Consider the following 17,667-nt stretch of genomic DNA (forward strand, 5'->3'; position numbering starts at 1 on the left):
GTAGTGAGAAATTCCCCCACCCGGAGGCGTCCTTCAGCTGGCCCCTAAACAAATATATATAGTAGTTCAGTGATAATGAACGCCATACTAAACTCCAAATTGTACACATGAAACTAAAATTCAAAATAATACAAGACTAACAAAGGTTAGAGGCTCCTGACTTGGGACAGGCGCAAACATGCGGCGGGGTTAAACATGTTTATGAGATCTCAACCCTCCCCCTATACCTCTAGCCAATGTAGAAAAGTAAACGCATAACAATACGTACATTAAAATTCAGTTCAAGAGAAGTCCGAGTCTGATGTCAGAAGATGTAACCAAAGAAAATAAACAAAATGACAATAATACATAAATAACAACAGACTACTAGCAGTTAACTGACATGCCAGCTCCAGACTTCAATTAAACTGATTGAAAGATTATGTCTTCATCATATGAATATCAGGCACAATCCTTCCCGTTAGGGGTTTAGAATCATACCATCATAACATATATGAGAAGAACATAGCCCGTGTCATGCCAACAACTGGTTTTTAAATAAATGTGTTTAGTGCCGATGCAAAGACCCTATAAGTGAATCAATATTAACGCCAAAATATGCAATCTTTAATGACCTGACAACAGTATCGTAACTATATCCCTTCTTAATAAGTCTATTTAAAGGTTTTGTTAGCTTCAGAGGTGACATTTTTGTGCTTTATAAAGAATATTTCCATAAATAATTGGATGTGAAATACCTGAACGTGTAAGAAGTCTGCATGTTGACCTATATTTACGAATGATGTCCTTATACCGATGATAAAATTTAGTAAATGTTTTGACTAGTTTGTGATATCGAAAACCCTGGTGTAATAATTTTTCAGTAATACATAAATTTCTCTCGTTAAAATCTAAAACATTGTTACATACACGAGCGAATCGTACAAGTTGAGATATATAAACACCGTAGATGGTGACAAGGGAACGTCACCATCTAAAAATGGATAATTAACGATAGGAAATGAAAAATCATCTCTTTTATCATATATTTTAGTATTAAGCTTTCCGTTAATGATATAGATATCTAGATCGAGGAAAGGGCAGTGGTCATTGTTAGTATTAGCTTTATTTAAAGTAAGTTCAACAGGATAAATTTCTTTATTATACATACTGAAGTCGTCATTATTGAGAGCCAAAATATCATCCAAATATCTAAAAGTATTATTAAATTTGTGTATTAGATGTTGTTTCGATGGGTCTTTGCTGATTTTTGTCATAAATTGTAACTCATAGCAATACAAAAAAAGGTCCGCAATAAGTGGTGCACAGTTAGTCCCCATTGGAATTCCGATAACCTGACGATATACGGAATCTCCAAAGCGAACAAAAATGTTATCTAGTAAAAATTCAAGGGCATATATAGTATCAAAGCATGTCCAATTGACATAGTTTTTTTGTTTATTGCTACTAAAAAATGACCTAAAAGAGTTTGAACATATATATTCACATTCTGACTTTGTAAATGCCCATTTAATTCGGTGTGTGAATTTTTTCTTAATGAGAATGTGAGGCAATGTGGTATATAGGGTAGAAAAATCAAAACTTTGAACGAATTCAAAATCACCAATATATGCATGTAATTTATCAAGTACTTCCAACGAGTTCTTGACACTCCAAAAGTAATTAATTCCACTATTTTCGAAGGCCTTATTTGAACAATGTATTATCAGGTTTTTGATTGTACCAAGTGTACTGGTAAGAAGAGTAGACAATTTAGTAGTGGAACAATGGCTTGAAAACGAAATGAATCTATATTTGTAAGGTGTTTTGTGTAACTTCGGAAGCCAATACATAGTTGGGACTTTCATTATATTTGGTTCTGCTTGTAAAGCGGTAGCTAAAAGTTTATGTTTGTTACAGATGTCGTTTTCTGAAAATGGAGTCAGTTGGAATGTTGGTGAATTGGTGATTTCTTTTTTCAGAACCTCAATGTAAAATTTACGTCAAACAACAATAATATTATTAGCAGCTTAAATGTACGGATGTAATGCTATAAAAATGTACCAAGTGCAATGTTATGAGAATGTATCCATCCGGTATAGTTCTAAAAAAGTGTAAAAAATGTATCCAGTGTAATGCCAAGAAACAACTTCCAAGCAAGGACCAAAGATCATAAAGTCAGCAATAAACTCAGGACTTCGGGAATGTTTGGATAGCTGACAACCTTGCTTCGGAAGTTGGCATTGATACTGTTCCTTATGAAATGCTATACGAGTTTACCTTATGTATAGGGCCATACAAATTGTGCCTGTATCTTATGCAAATTAATTGTTTTTATTAATATAATATAAAGATAAGGAGATGTGATATAATTGCAAATGAGACATCTTTCAGCCACAGTTTAAGGTCGATCGGATGTGTTTTTTTTTTATCGTAGAGTTCGTTCTGGTCATGTTGCAAAAATACTTTTTTGTTTTTAAGATAATTTTACCTAGTATCATTCAATAAACAACAACATACCTAAAACTTGAAAAGATTGAACTAGCAATGAATTTTGGGGTTTTTCAAGAAAATAAGCCAGGCAAATAAATTATCTAAAAACAAAAAGGAATTTTTGCAACATGACCAGAACGAACGCTAAGATAAAAAAGACCCCCCATTGTTTTTTTTTTTTTTTATATTTCAGAAGTATTAATGAAAAGCAATTCTCTTATCCAATTTTAGCTACTTTTATTGTTTAGTGTTTCCTAAATAAGGAAAACTTAAGTTTCCCCTATATAAACAAAATAAAATACCCCAAGTGTCGTTATTTCAATGTATTATTACGGAAAAAAAAGGTCCGTGATCAACAGTTTTTATATTGAAATTTGAAAATACACTGACCGAGAAGTCTATGACAGACGGTTACGAATAATATATCGTCGAACATTTAGACACACCAGCTACCTTACCTAATGTAGTCGATACGAGCAGTTATTAAAAGCAAACATACGGCATTTAACAATGACAAAAATCCATAACGTACAGTCGGTTATAAAAGGCCCCGACATTGTAACATTATTTTCTTCACTCTCCCCCTTCTGTCCTACCTTATACTCTTATACTCTGTTCTTTCGTGAATAATCTCTTATATTGAGACTTGAAAAGAAAGATTTTGCTTCAAAATTGTATGTTATACTTATGAACGACATATCAAAGTACAACAAAAGAATACACATTTCGCTATACCTTCGAAATTGGAATTGATAAAGAAAAAAACAACATGTTTTATTTTTATCATACATGTGTAGTTTCATATTTAACCACTGTTCTAAATTTATTTTTACTTTCCCAAAAAAATAAGCTTTGTTTATATTTTCAATACTTCCGGATATTCTCGTTTGAAATAAATTCAATTGCCAGTCCAATTTTTTAAGAAGGGTTTGTTTTTAGTTTATCCATATTTTAGGTTTTCAAGAAACATTTTATTTGTTAAGATAAATTATCACCACAATAAGATGTACAAATAAATAAAATCACAAAAATCACCTTAATGATTTTTTTGCCATCAATGACGTTTTTTTTTATTGATTTTGGGGTGTTTTTTTTTTTTTAAATTATAGAAGAGAGCTGAGACAATTTCTAATAGTCACGACGATGCAGTAAACAAGGTCTGTAACTAAGTTATGACGACCGATGTGAGGTTGTGGGTCTTATTTGCCGTTAACTGATACACAATGACTACATCGATACAATTGCAAAGTTTGTTTGATGTCGTTATATAGATAAAAGAGACTAGCACTTTAGGATTCAACACAAAGTTTTACCATTGCAGAAAAGAAGCAGATGCTTTAATATCAGCATAAAAGTTCCAAAAAATTATCAAAGCTACTTAAATATATGTTTGCGCTCCTTGATTTGTGACAGACTGAAAGAATGTTAACACAGAAAATGTGTAGTTGCAAGGATAGTTGCTAGTGCTACATTTCAACTCAAATAAACGTATGTAACAAAAGCATAGGTATAATGAGTTCATTTTAAGAAATGCTAATACTATTCTTAAATAAGGCATATTCCGCCGATGATTCGCCGATTCTGAAAACAACTGATATCGTGTAATACTGCAAATTTTGAAAATTCTTTACAATTAATTTTTATTACTATCATCTTCAAGGTTCAGTACCTGAAAAATTTGTTTTACAGGATAACAAGTAATTTAATCTACTAGTCCTGACTCACTCAACCGACAATTTCATCTAATTGGTCAAAAAATGTATTGACAAAAATATCGAGGCAAACGTTAAATTCAACAATGAGAAGTCCAACGTTCGACGAATCAACCAAGGGAATACATAGACAAAATTAACTGTCATGTCATATCTGATGAGGCTCCGAGTATGTAATATATTTTCTTCAGAAGTTATCGAACCTCTCCATGTAAAAACAAACATTGTGTTCGAAGGGTTTTTCATACTTTTCAAATTAGGTAAAAAATCAAATATCTTAAATTAAGGATTTGCTGAGTTACAATTAAACAATTATCCAGTTAAGACAAAAGGTCCATATGACTCAAAAATAGTTTCTACAAAGAGAGGTTTTTGGAAAATCGCTATTGTCTAAGGAGTGTCTACAGGCAATTTTGTTTTTCTTTGTTGCCATAGTTGTTTTGCATTTATATTGATAAAGATTATAACAAAATGTTGACTACTTTACATCAATTTACCTATTATGTTTGTTTGTTTTTGTCACACATTGTTTTCAATATAATATAATTTCATGTGAATGACATACAAGAGGTTTAAAACCCGGTTAAATCCATCATTTTTTACTTATTTTTGTACCATGTCAAGAATATGACAGTAGTTTTTCATTCGTTTGATGTGTTTTAGCTTTTGATGCTGTCATTTGTTAAGGGACTTATCGTTTTTAAATCGGTATTGTTTGTTATTTTACATTATACTATGGATTCAGTCTATCAATATTTTTGATTTAAGTATTCGTCGATAGCATTTCAAGTATTAGTCGACGATTCTATGCAGAAGTTTACAAAAGGTATTGAAGTAACTTCAGAGGCCCTCAAATGCGTATACAATATATTCTCATTATATAGGTTTGACTTCTAATGGTCTCATTAAAATAAGAAATTCTGCGCAGCTGCAAACACATTTTGTTTTACTTTTATTATGTCAAACAGAATCAATATTTCAGTACACATATCATTTGCTTGAATTGATAGGTAAACACAATACCCCATACTTTGTAATCAGCTTGGTTCAACTTCCGTGTCTTCAAAACTATTTATTTATGAAGTATATGATTTTTGTCATGGATATGATGAGAAGGAATACAATTTTATTGCCGATTTTTGTCGTATCATTTTTTCTTCTATTTGGTATGTTTGATATACCTTTGCGTTAACTGTAATAGATATTTTTATAAATAATATTTGACAATGAATGATATATTAGAAACGTTTATTTATAAAAGATGAATTGATATATCTAACAACAAAATTTAAGATTTAACTCTTAAAATGCGGCTTACACATTTCACTTGTGTGTACTAGCCACTTCAATTTGACCAGTTCATTGTCCACCTGTAATAAAAATGGTTTCAGTTAATTAGTATACTTTCTTTAAAAATAGTAGGAAAAAAAAAGTTGTATAAAATATGTGATATAAGGTTTTAAGAATTTAATCTACATGTTTTGGTATCTACAAGTATTAGTAAGTGAACTCAAGATATTTTGGCCATTATTGGCTTACGTCACGTGTTAACAAATAACATTCTTTTAAATACGCTTGAGATTTTTATAAACTTATAGTTTTCTCTTATTTGTAGGTGATCTACAATTTTCCCGACCGATTCATTATTCTTGTATTTTCCTTTTGTGGTTTATTTGATCTCATGTATTTTTTGGTCAACATTAAAATATGACATACAACATTCCCGATTTTCTCTATTTAGACGTTTTGAGAGGGGGAATTAGATCTATATATCGCATTGTTGTTCAGTTTCAATTTGTGTACACTCTACAAATACGTTTGTACAAAAAAAAGACGGATAGTTTATATAATGCGTTCTTACATTTTGAAGAAAGGTACGAACGTACGTAAAGGGAGCACGTATTATATTCCCACGATAGCACTAAGAGTCTATGTTGTATCTGGTAAAACGGCAATGTTTTCTTATTCAAATATATCTTGAACGATTTAAGTATACCGCTAATAATTTACGCATTGAATACCTGAAAATAAGGAAAAATAGTTTAAAGTATACTTACGTCCGATATGTTGCCTATGTTAACCACGATTACACACATTTCTGCGGGACTTGTTCAAGCATGTATTTTGTTTTATATTTATGTTATTGACATTTAAATGATAGCTTTGAAGTGTAATATACGCTAAATTAAACGACAAAATTCACAATCACTTTTATTTATTAATGCGTATACACTTATCTAATTGTTAACGTGGATCATCAAGAATTGCCATACAAAGATGATTCAATGTACACGATGTATAGAGAAAATTATGTTAAGAATAGTTTGTCAGTTTATTTTTGACTTATGACTTTGAATGTTCCTTGTCATCTTCCGTCTCTCTTTTTTTGTGATGGAACATTTTTCTTTTTATTTATGAGGTTAATATAAGAAAACAAAAGCAACACTTGCGATATCATACAACAAATGCGAAACGGAATAACAACTATACCTCTGATGGAATTTAAACAGTCTTTGTGGTTGAGATCACCAAATGACTTTGCTGTTATATTGTTAATGCAAAATGCTAATTGCACTTATTTGGTCAGATTTTTTTTAAACGTCGTTAATCATCTGTAATCATATTATAACTATGAACAAATCAGTGGTGCTTTTGGTATTTACAGAAGATGTGAAGGATAATTTGTCTCTGTCTTTGGTTTAGATGTGTATATAAGTTCCCATGATTGGTGAATAAAAAAATGTCTAATATATAATGTCTATAAAGTAGACCAAGGTAGAGCTCCAGAATAGAAGGCTAGCACTGTGTTTACCAAGAAGATACAATTGATTGCGCCCCATTCTTTAATCCGCCCTTGAGTTCTAAGTAAAATATCTACTAACAGGGGCTAATCCAAGGTTTTTTGAAAGGGGGCTTAGCTCCATTAAACTGAAAACTGATCTGATCTTAGATCTTGTTTTGTCCATTTCAGATGCGGATCCAGGATTTTGAAAAGGGGAAGGGGGCAAACTAAAAACAGTTTGGAGTGGGTTATGCATTTACCATCTTTGTAGCTCAATAACGGTGGGCCAGGCCACTGTCATCCTCCCTTAAATCCGCCTATGCATTTACATCATATTTTAACATCTAAATGTTACAGTATATATATATATTATGTAAATGTGTTGGTAATCTTTTAACTTACGGTAAGTTTAAATGAATATATTGTAATTGAATATCTAAGGAAAATTTTGAAAAAATCATGCAAATTGTAGATCTGGAATTATCATACATTTTTTTTTCTCAAATAAAATGTTATTATTTAGAAAAACAGTTTTTATTAAAAGGATAAACATCATCAAATTTAATGGTGGAAAAAAAAAGAAATTCCAAGGTATTTACGATTCATCTAGGTAAACAAAATATTTAAGTAAACTCAAATATGGGGTAATCACTTTTGAAAAGGTTAGATAAAACATATAACACCCTTTATCTAAAGACTAATATTATTCATTTTCTAAAACAAATCTGTACATCCTGTTGAAAAATGTCCTGAAAAAGATATCTAGTAAATAGCTGGCATAAACATATCAAAATACAGTCAGAAATTGGACATGTGTAAAAAATTAAAGTGATTTCAAGGAGGGACAATACATTGAAATGCATGGCCCATTAACTTTTATTACTTTTACGGTACTAATTTTACTACACTAGGTGTGCATTTCGACAAATAATGTATGTTGATAATACCTTTGCAATTCAGCACATTCTTCGACAAGTGTTATTCATGATGTACCCCTAACGTGGTCCAAAGCATCAGCCTAATGCGGTAATGACGGTTTAAAATTTAGAGAAAACGTTTTAAAGGAATTTGATGTTCTTCACGGAAAAGTGATCTTGTTGGGAAAGGCTATTTACAGCAAGACTTCAGACTGGATAGAAATAGTAGGTCAGTAATGTATCGGAATAAAAGATAAATGATACTAATTTATCCAAACTTTGGATTTGAAAATAGATAATTATTAGCACGATTTCTGTAGTCTAATGCTTCAATTTACAATGACTAAGGGATAGTATTACAAAAAAGACACACACGCTATTTGAAATACTTTCTTTCGGCGTCAAAGGACGAGAGTACCTAAACATACACATTTACCATGCAGCTGTCTTCATTAAACTGTGTACAGATGAAGATGCATTATTGATGAATATGAATATTTCTAAAATTACTTCTTCATGGTAATTAAAATCATTTTAACATTTTTTTTTGTTTTGTTTTAAATGTGATGTTTTTGTCAAAGGTGAAGTACAAAAACTATGGTTTGGAATCATAGATACAATAGGTAAACAAATACCAGTCCACCTGTTAATCATTGTTGATATATACTTTTTTATGACACATATAACACCCTTTATCCAAAGTAATTCAGAATAGCAGATGTAATTTTATTTACATGTATCATTTATGAACCTAATGCTGTGTATTAGATGTTCAATGATGTACTTATATATGGAGGTTTTGTGGATGTAGTTATTAACTCGAAAAGCACGTGTTTGTTCCATCATCATTTTTAGGCATTGCACGAGTTTAAGCTAGAAGGTATTGGTGAGTTTTGTTTTCCAATTCTTTGTTACTTTCTTCATTAGGTTGTTATGACATTACAGACACATATACATTGAGAACATTTACAGGAGTATCATGTGTAGCGGAATGCCAGATTAAGTGTTGGTCTATATCGTTTACAAATTTCGGATTCAAAGTAAGTAATAAGAATTATGCAAACTGTTGTTAGATTTTATATTTAGACACTGTCAGGGTTTGATTTCCTATCATTGATTAAACTGGGGCCATACAATTTTTTTTGTTTAGTTTCTAGTATACATATTCAGTATTTTCAAATTGAAGAGTGATTTGTATCCCTGACTTGTTTGTATCTATCCACATTAAGCTCATCCAAGATTTCGGGTGTGCCAACCGTAAGTTTATGAAACAATTAGTAAATAATGCAGCAAAATATTTTAAAAGAGGTAGACGATACTAGCAGTGGACATCTTAAATGATGGAACTCAATTTTTCAATTTACGTCACGGTAAGGAATAAACACATTTTTTTCTGGGCTAATATTATTCAAGTAGAATTATGAGCATGTAATTACTTTACTATGAAACAAAGTTAAGGGACACATTTTACTACTATTTTCGTATTTAATTCAACCGAGTTGGCTAAAAAAGACAAGAACAACAAAGAATAGTAATATCCATTTTATATTATTTGACTGATAACGCAAAATATGATAATACACAATAGTAAGGCATATACATTTAAACATTGTTATAATAAAGACAGAACAAATACTAATAATTAATTTTCGCAATGAAACAGCACTTTCCATCTCAAAAACACTTATTTTAAACATGTTAAATGCATGAACTAACAGGTAGGAAAAATGTGCAATAGTAAACGAAACCATTTCAAGTAAATTTATTTCTTCATGCATTTGTTCAAATGTTGAATCAATATGATTCAAACAAAACATTCTCTGGAACTGACATTATCATGATACTTGATTTTTAAATGACAACATAGGATTATGTTTGGAGGACGTTGTTTTCAACAATCAATGTCCATGGGTACCAGCTTTCATTCATATAAAGTTAAATTCATTCCGAAGCATCTTCAAGTTTTTGCGTTTTGTATTATGATTTCCTTGATAGAGGGTTGCTAATCTCAAGTAAGCTATCACAAAAAGCGTTCAAAGGTACGAAGTTGAAATCATCGCTTTGACAAGTTAACGGACACCATCACGAACTAGTTGACTTCTTTGTAAGACAACGGGTGCCACATGTGGATGCGGATCTGGTTATTAGTCAGGAGCACCTGTGATCAACCCCGGTTTTTGTGGGCTTCGTGTTACTCAGTCTAGTTTTGAATGTTGTGTTTTGATATTTGTCTCTTTTTATGGCCATTGTGTTGTCTGATTATTTTCGACTTATACGTTTGAATGTTCTTTTGGTATCTTTCGCTTATCGTTTATGAAAGTCCAAATAGATCAAAGTCTCATTATCTTCATCTGCAATTACTATATTATTTTCAATTGATCATACTATGCATTGTTCAAGACTAAACAACGAAAGGACCGTTATTGTTACTCCCGATTTGATAAATGTATTTCATTATACCAATGCAGTTATATTTGTCTGCTTAAAATACCGACAATTTTCAATGGAAAAAGAAAAAAAAATAACAAGAGGTAAATAGAAAAAGACCACATATGGACTTCACAATGAAAAACGAAAAAATTATCAACAATGTTTACATAAAACAGGTTTATGGCATCAAAAAGATAATAATTCATGTAAACAGCAACACGAGAATCTCTAGATAAGATAAAAAGTAAAGCTGAACCCTTTATAATTTGTAATCAAATACTCTTTTGTTGATTTTTGTGTTGATTTAAGCGTCGTCATATATTATTCAATGGGAGTTTCGACATAGATTTTTGTCGGAATTAAGATTATTTAAATGTATTATTTTTTTCTAATCTATCAAATTCGTTCAAATGAAGTTGACAACACAACGCTGTTTATGTTCTGGAACTATACCGCTAACCAATACTAGTATGCAAGCCTGTGAGAGCAAAACACATTCAACTTCGTATTTCTTTTATCAAGGTTTGTAACATTTAATAACTTTTGCTATTAGTACTTGTGTTATTAAATCTTTCATAATTCATCCAGTTTGCACATTTATATTTGTAATACTGTTGCTTTTTAATAATACTTTATGCTTCCGGAGCACATGAGATTAACCGCAGTTTATTTTCGACCTTGAATGTCCCTTTGGTGTCTTTCTCCTCTCTTTTATCATCTTCGAATCCAATGACATACATCATTACATTGATGAACTGATATTGAGCCTATGTTCTAACTATGAAGCCCATTCCCTAATACGGTGGAAACCTCTCGATTTTTTGTATGAGTCTGAGGAAAAAGCTAAATCACAGATATATTTTTTTGTACACAAGTGTTCTACGAAGTAAATACATATGGAAGAACGTTAGGTTTGAACATTACCTATTTTTTCAGCGTAATGAAAGTGTCAATATGCTAGAGATGCACGTTTAAATACACAGATACGCTATTATACTATGCGCATTTGAAGACTTGATGGTAAATTATTTTCACATTTTGATAAGTTGTTTAATCTTGAATCGCTCTCGCGTTTTTAACTCCTCCCAAATTCTTTAGGAATGAACCTATTTTTGTATTTAGTTATACAAAGTGATTTACTGGCAAAAATGGTATATGTCAATGACAAGACAAAAGTTTAGTTCATGACAAATGTATATCTCCAAGTTAAAACGATACTCAAGTTTTTGCGTTTTGTATCATGATTTCTTTGATAGAGGGTTGCTAATCTCAAGTAAGCTATCAAAACAAGAGTTCAAAGGAATGAAGTTGAAATCATCGCTTTGACAAGTTAACGGACACCATCACAAACTAGTTGACTGCTATGCAATACAACGGGTGCCACATGTGGATGCGAATCTGGTTATCATTCAGGAGCACCTGTTATTAACCCCGTATGGGCATTTGAAGACTTGATGGTAAATTCTTTTTACATTGTGATTAATTGTTTAATCTCCAATGGCTCTCGCGTTTTTAACTCCTCCCAAATTCTTTAGGAATGAACCTATTTTTGTATTTAGTTATACAAAGTGATTTACTGGCAAAACTGGTATATGTCAATGACAAGACAAAAGTTTATTTCATGACAAATGTATATCTCCAAGTTAAAACGATACTCAAGTTTTTGCGTTTTGTATCATGATTTCCTTGATAGAGGGTTGCTAATCTCAAGTAAGCTATCAAAACAAGAGTTCAAAGGAATAAAGTTGAAATCATCGCTTTGACAAGTTAACGGACACCCTCACGAACTAGTTGACTGCTATACAAGACAACGGGTGCAACATGTGGATGCGAATCTGGTTATCATTCAGGAGTACTTGTGATTAACCTCGGTTTTGTGGGGTTCGTGTTGCTCATTCTAGTTTTGAATGTTGTGTTTTGTATTTGTTGTTTGTCTTTTGATCTTTGTCACTTTTATTGCCATTGTGGTGTCTGTTTATTTTCGATCAAAACGTTTGAATGTTCTTTTGGTAGCTTTCGCTTCTCGTTTATGAAAGTTTAAATAAATAAAAATCTCATTATCTTCATCTGCAATTACTATATTATTTTCAATTGATCATACTATGCATTGTTCAAGTCTAAACAACAAAAGGACCGTTATTGTTACTCCCGATTTGATAAATGTATTCCATTATACCAATGCAGTTATATTTGTCTGCTCAAAATACTGACAATTTTCAATGGAAAATGAAAAAAAAAAATAACCAGAGGTGAATAGGAAAAAGACTACATATGGACTTCACAATGAAAAACGAAAAAGTTATAAACAATGGCTACATAAAACAATTTTATGGCATCAAAAAGATAATAATTCATGTAAACAGCAACACGAGAATCTCTAGATAAGATTAAAAATAAAGCAGAAACCTTTATAATTTGTAATTAAATACTATTTTGGTGATTTTTGTGTTGATTTCAGCGTTGTCATATATCATTCAATGGGAGTTTGGACATTGATTTTTTTCGGAATTAAGATTAGTTTAAATGTATTATTTTTTTCTAATCTATCAAATTCGTTCAAATGAAGTTGACAACACAAAGCTGTTTATGATCTGGAACTATACCGCTAACCAATACTAATATGCAAGCCTGTGAGAGCATAGCACATTCAACTTCGTATTTCTTTTATTAAGGTTTGTAACATTTAGTAACTTTTGCTTTGAGTACTTGTATTATTAAATTATTCATAATTCATCCAGTTTGCACATTTATATTTATAATACTGTTGCTTTTTAATAATACTTTATGCTTCCGGAGCACATGAGATCAACCACAGATTATTTTCGACTTTGAATTTCCCTTTGGTATCTTTCGCCTCGCTTTTATCATCTTCGAATCCAAGGGCATACATGATTACATTGATGAACAGGTATTGAGCCTATGTTCTTACTATAAAGACCAGTCCCTTATACAGTGGAAACCTCTGGATTGTTTGTATGAGTCTGAGGAAAAAGCTAAATCACAGATATATTTTTTTGTACACAAGTGTTCCACGAAGTAAATACATATGGAAGAACGTTAGGTTTGAACATTACCTATTTTGTCAGCGTAATGAAAGTGTCAATATGCTAGAGATGCACGTTTAAATACACAGACACGCTATTATACTATGCGCATTTGAAGCCTTGATGGTATATTATTTTTACATTGAGATAAATTGTTTAATCTTGAATCGCTCTCGCGTTTTTAACTCCTCCCAAAGTCTTTAGGAATGTACCCATTTTTGTATTTAGTTATACAAAGTGATTTACTGGCAAAAATGGTATATGTCAATGACAAGGCAACAAATCAACAAAGATAGAAGAAAAGAAGAAATGATATGCATAAAAAAATACAATCATACTAGAAATCACAAGTACACGTTGTTGACTGTTTATGACATTTTTTTAGTTTTATAATTATTTTTATTATTAATACAAATATTTTTCAGTCTATCAAGGACATGTAGCGAACCATAAAGGTGGACATTGTACTACTTTGAATTGCAAAGGTGGATATAACAACTTAAAAGCCGAAAAATTGTACATTAAGAGACAGCAGTTTAGCGGGAAGATGTGGTGTCTATTCATAAATCTTAAATTCATAATTTGTTTTCATGAATTTTAAAATAGAAACACGTCAGTGTTCCTTCGGAAACTTTACGATTTAGTTTCCACTAAAACGTCACTTTGAAAAGCCTTTGAATCTTTAAAGTAACTAATGTCATATAATTCATTCTAAAAAAAAAAGAAGATGTGGTATGATTGTCATTGAGACAAATCTTCACCAGAGACCGACTGACACAAAATTAAACAGCTATAGGTCACTGTACGGCCTTAAACAATGAGCAAAGCCAATACCGCAGAGTCAGCTATAAAAGGCCCCGAAATGACAAATATATGCCTGTTTTTAAAGAGAATACAACGGTTGCTTTTGAGTTTATTATTTTGCAAACTATTCACAATAGACAGTTTGTGTGATTTCTCAGGCTTAAATTTAGAATATTACGTCTGGTGAACAGTTCCCCGGAAAGGTTTAAAATCAAGAAATTGACAATGAGGGTCGTTTGAAAATACAACTGTACTAAAAAAGAAATTAATTTCAGCTGCTCAATTGTTATCTTTCCATTCCTATGTAGCAGCATTCCAGCATTGCATCATTATCGAATATTAATCCGCCATTTGATACAATAATCCTTGTCTTTCCTATTATGATATCGTTAATAGAAGGTTGCTGCTAAAAAGAAGCTCCCTTCAGACGTTTTGAGAATGCCATCGCGAATTGGTTGACCGTTTTGGAATTTATGCTTCATAGATCACGGTGGATATGTTCCTTTTGTCCTCTTTTCATCTTCTAAGACTTATGCCCGGATTGAGTTTACTTAAAAAACATGACGGTTGGCACATGTGGAGCAGTATCTGCGTATTCTTCCGGAGCACCTGATATATATATATATATATATATTTGTATTTGGTTCAGATCGTATTGCTAAAGCTTTGGTTTTCTATGTTGGGTTTTGTGTTTACTGGTGTTTGTCTTGTGGTCTTTTTTTCATTTTTTGCAATGGAGTTGTCAGTATATTTTCGACTAATGGGTTTTGATGTTCCTTTGGTATCTCTCGCCTCTATTTTAGAAAAGTGTCAACAAAATCAATCAGTAACACACTACACAAATAAACCAACGTCGGTGATTTTGATTTGAACAGCTCTTGAAAGACTGAAAAATAAATCATTAAGTCATTTCAGTCTTAGTCAATTTTCAGACTAATCCACTACGGTTAATTCATTACTGTTCATGCTATTAAATTGTAGTAAATTAAGGACATTCAAAACAGCTACTGGGGAGGTAATGAAGTTGCTAACGTAAAATGGTATTTTTCGCGACGTCAAACTGTGACATATCGGCAAACAAATCATTTTACGACTGATTTTAACAAATGTGTAAAAGAAAAACGAGTACATGGACCACTCTTTTTAAAATTGCATTTGTTTGATTATGTATAACAATGATGAAGTACTAGTCTTTATTGACAATCACCTTTTTTAAATATTTGTTTTCATTAGATAAATATACAGCAAACAATGGTGGTTTTTTGTTTTGAAATCATGACAATTTTATAAATTTGAACTGCATCCAAAGAATATGTTGCACAAACTGAGAGCACACTTAAGTACAGACTTATTCTAAATGCATTATCACTGTTTCTGTCGTGTTTATAACTTTTTTTTTTAAGGCGGTTTTATCATAAAAAGTTATTTCATCGTAGTTCTTCAAATATAACATGTTGAATATGTCACATTTACACTTCAGACTAAATACAGCTCAGCTATTTTATTCGTACCTTTTAACTACTCTTTTACTTTTGCATGTTTTGCATAGATTTTTTTAATTTTCTGAATACAATGAGCCCATTAAACATGTAATGAGACAAAGAAAAACAAACAAGCATCACAATTACTAGTAGTTCATATCCCTAAAATGCAATTTTTGTGGATTTATGTTAATTATTTGACACTAACACACATATATATATATATCATTTCTTAACGACTCGTTTCTTTATCATATAACATAGACTCCAGGAACTTCTTATGAGCAATAAAAAGAAGAAAATCAGTATCTTCACGTTTCGCTTGATAGATGAAGTCCATGTCGCATAGTACAATAGAACAGTTAAGAGTCGTCTGACACTATAATGCCATTTTGAGATAACAAACCATTATAAACCTCAGAACAACTAAGCTTCATTACCTTCAGTCGACATGAGAAAGTATATTTTGAAATGACCAGATTAAAGAAAAAAAGAAACTATGTCTTTCAGTATTGTTTATACATACTTTGATATAAATCAGCTCTCCTTTGTAAGTGAAACCTTGTTTTAGCTTACAAATGCATTCCACAACGTTGTTTTTTTTTTTGTATCTGGATTTTAACAGCGGACACAATGTTAATGTAAAGAATAACTTAAACAAGTAATATTTTTGTCATTATATTTAGAGTATCCTTGCATCTTTTTAATCCTCTAAAACTTAATGAATTATATGTGATAAAACGATGATAAATCTCATTAAAACTACATTTAGTCCATGCTTCTAATGAGATTTGAAATAACTCTATCTAGTAATATTTAATAAATTTTAAAGAGAAAAATTGCCTGTGTAAGCAACTAAAATGACAACTTTTTAAATTAACGCCCCTGACTGATAACATTCAATACATCGGGCTTACGTATTTATTCGAATCCGCCGAACCCTTCAACTGTTCTTTAATGGTGTTCCTATACATACTCGTTTACAGTGTATTTTCCTTTATGTTTGATTTTTCGTCCGATCACAACTCTTTTTGAACCATTGAACATAAATTATTTACAACAAATTGCCATCTTTAAAATATTCAAAGAAATACCGCTGACAATTTAATGTTAATTTTAGAGAATACATTGATACACTGATAATATGGTAATATTGTGTACATCCGTATATTAATTGTATTAAGATTTTCAAAATACTTTGAAAGATTAACGTGCATATGTTTTTGTCATGATAACAATATATATATAGATAATGATATACCATAGCATGAGTTCGAATCCCGGCAAGAATAAAACAAAAATGTGCTTGCGCTTGCTGATATTTAAAGTAATTATGTATATATATATATATATATATATATATATTAATTGTATTATTATTATATATATATACTGTTTGCTTAACGTGCAAATGCATACTGTAAATTCAGAAATTATTGCGATGTTTTTATTATTGCGAAAAATGCGACCGGGTTATAATCGCAATAATTAAAACTCGCATTTTGAAATTTTCTATATGAGTTAAACAGGATTTTTCTCAATATCGCAAAAATTAAAATTGCATTTTAGTCTAAAATGACAAAATCGCAATAATAAATGCACGCAATAATTTCTGAATTTACAGTATATACAGGTGTGTTCATTAAAAGAACGCACTTACGACACACTTAAAATTATGGTTGGCTGCATCTGGATGAAAGGGGATTGGGTAAGGGATACGAATTTTGCAAAAAAATTTTCCGAACCCTTTAAAAATTTGTGTTGGGGAATCTTCTACATCATACATGTAAAAGCATTTCATTCCTTAAAATATGTAGGTTTGATACTTCATTTCACAAACAGTTTTCTTGAATTAAATGTTTTTACGACCTTTCCAAAAACTAAATTTTCCCCAAAACACTATGAAAATGCCAATATTTATTTGCGTTTTGATTAATTCAAATAATCAAATTTTGGACATCAAAGTAAAGCGTTATATTTAGCATGTCAATGCAAAGAAACAGCAATCATTTTATTTCCTCAATG

At 31.1% G+C, this 17,667-nt stretch overlaps 1 protein-coding gene across 1 annotated transcript in view; it reads left to right on the top strand.

Annotated features, from left to right (window-relative positions):
* The first annotated feature begins 4,163 nt into the window (after positions 1-4,163).
* The window catches only part of LOC127723498 (plasminogen-like), a 74,409-nt gene continuing 60,905 nt past the window's right edge, over positions 4,164-17,667 (top strand). Inside the window, exon 1 of the mRNA XM_052230145.1 lies at positions 4,164-4,169. The gene's annotated coding sequence lies outside the window, so the exon portion shown is untranslated. The remainder of the gene's footprint in view (positions 4,170-17,667) is intronic.

The sequence above is a fragment of the Mytilus californianus genome, unplaced genomic scaffold (genome assembly GCF_021869535.1).
Source record: "Mytilus californianus isolate M0D057914Y unplaced genomic scaffold, xbMytCali1.0.p SCAF_13, whole genome shotgun sequence".
Lineage (NCBI taxonomy): Eukaryota > Metazoa > Mollusca > Bivalvia > Mytilida > Mytilidae > Mytilus > Mytilus californianus.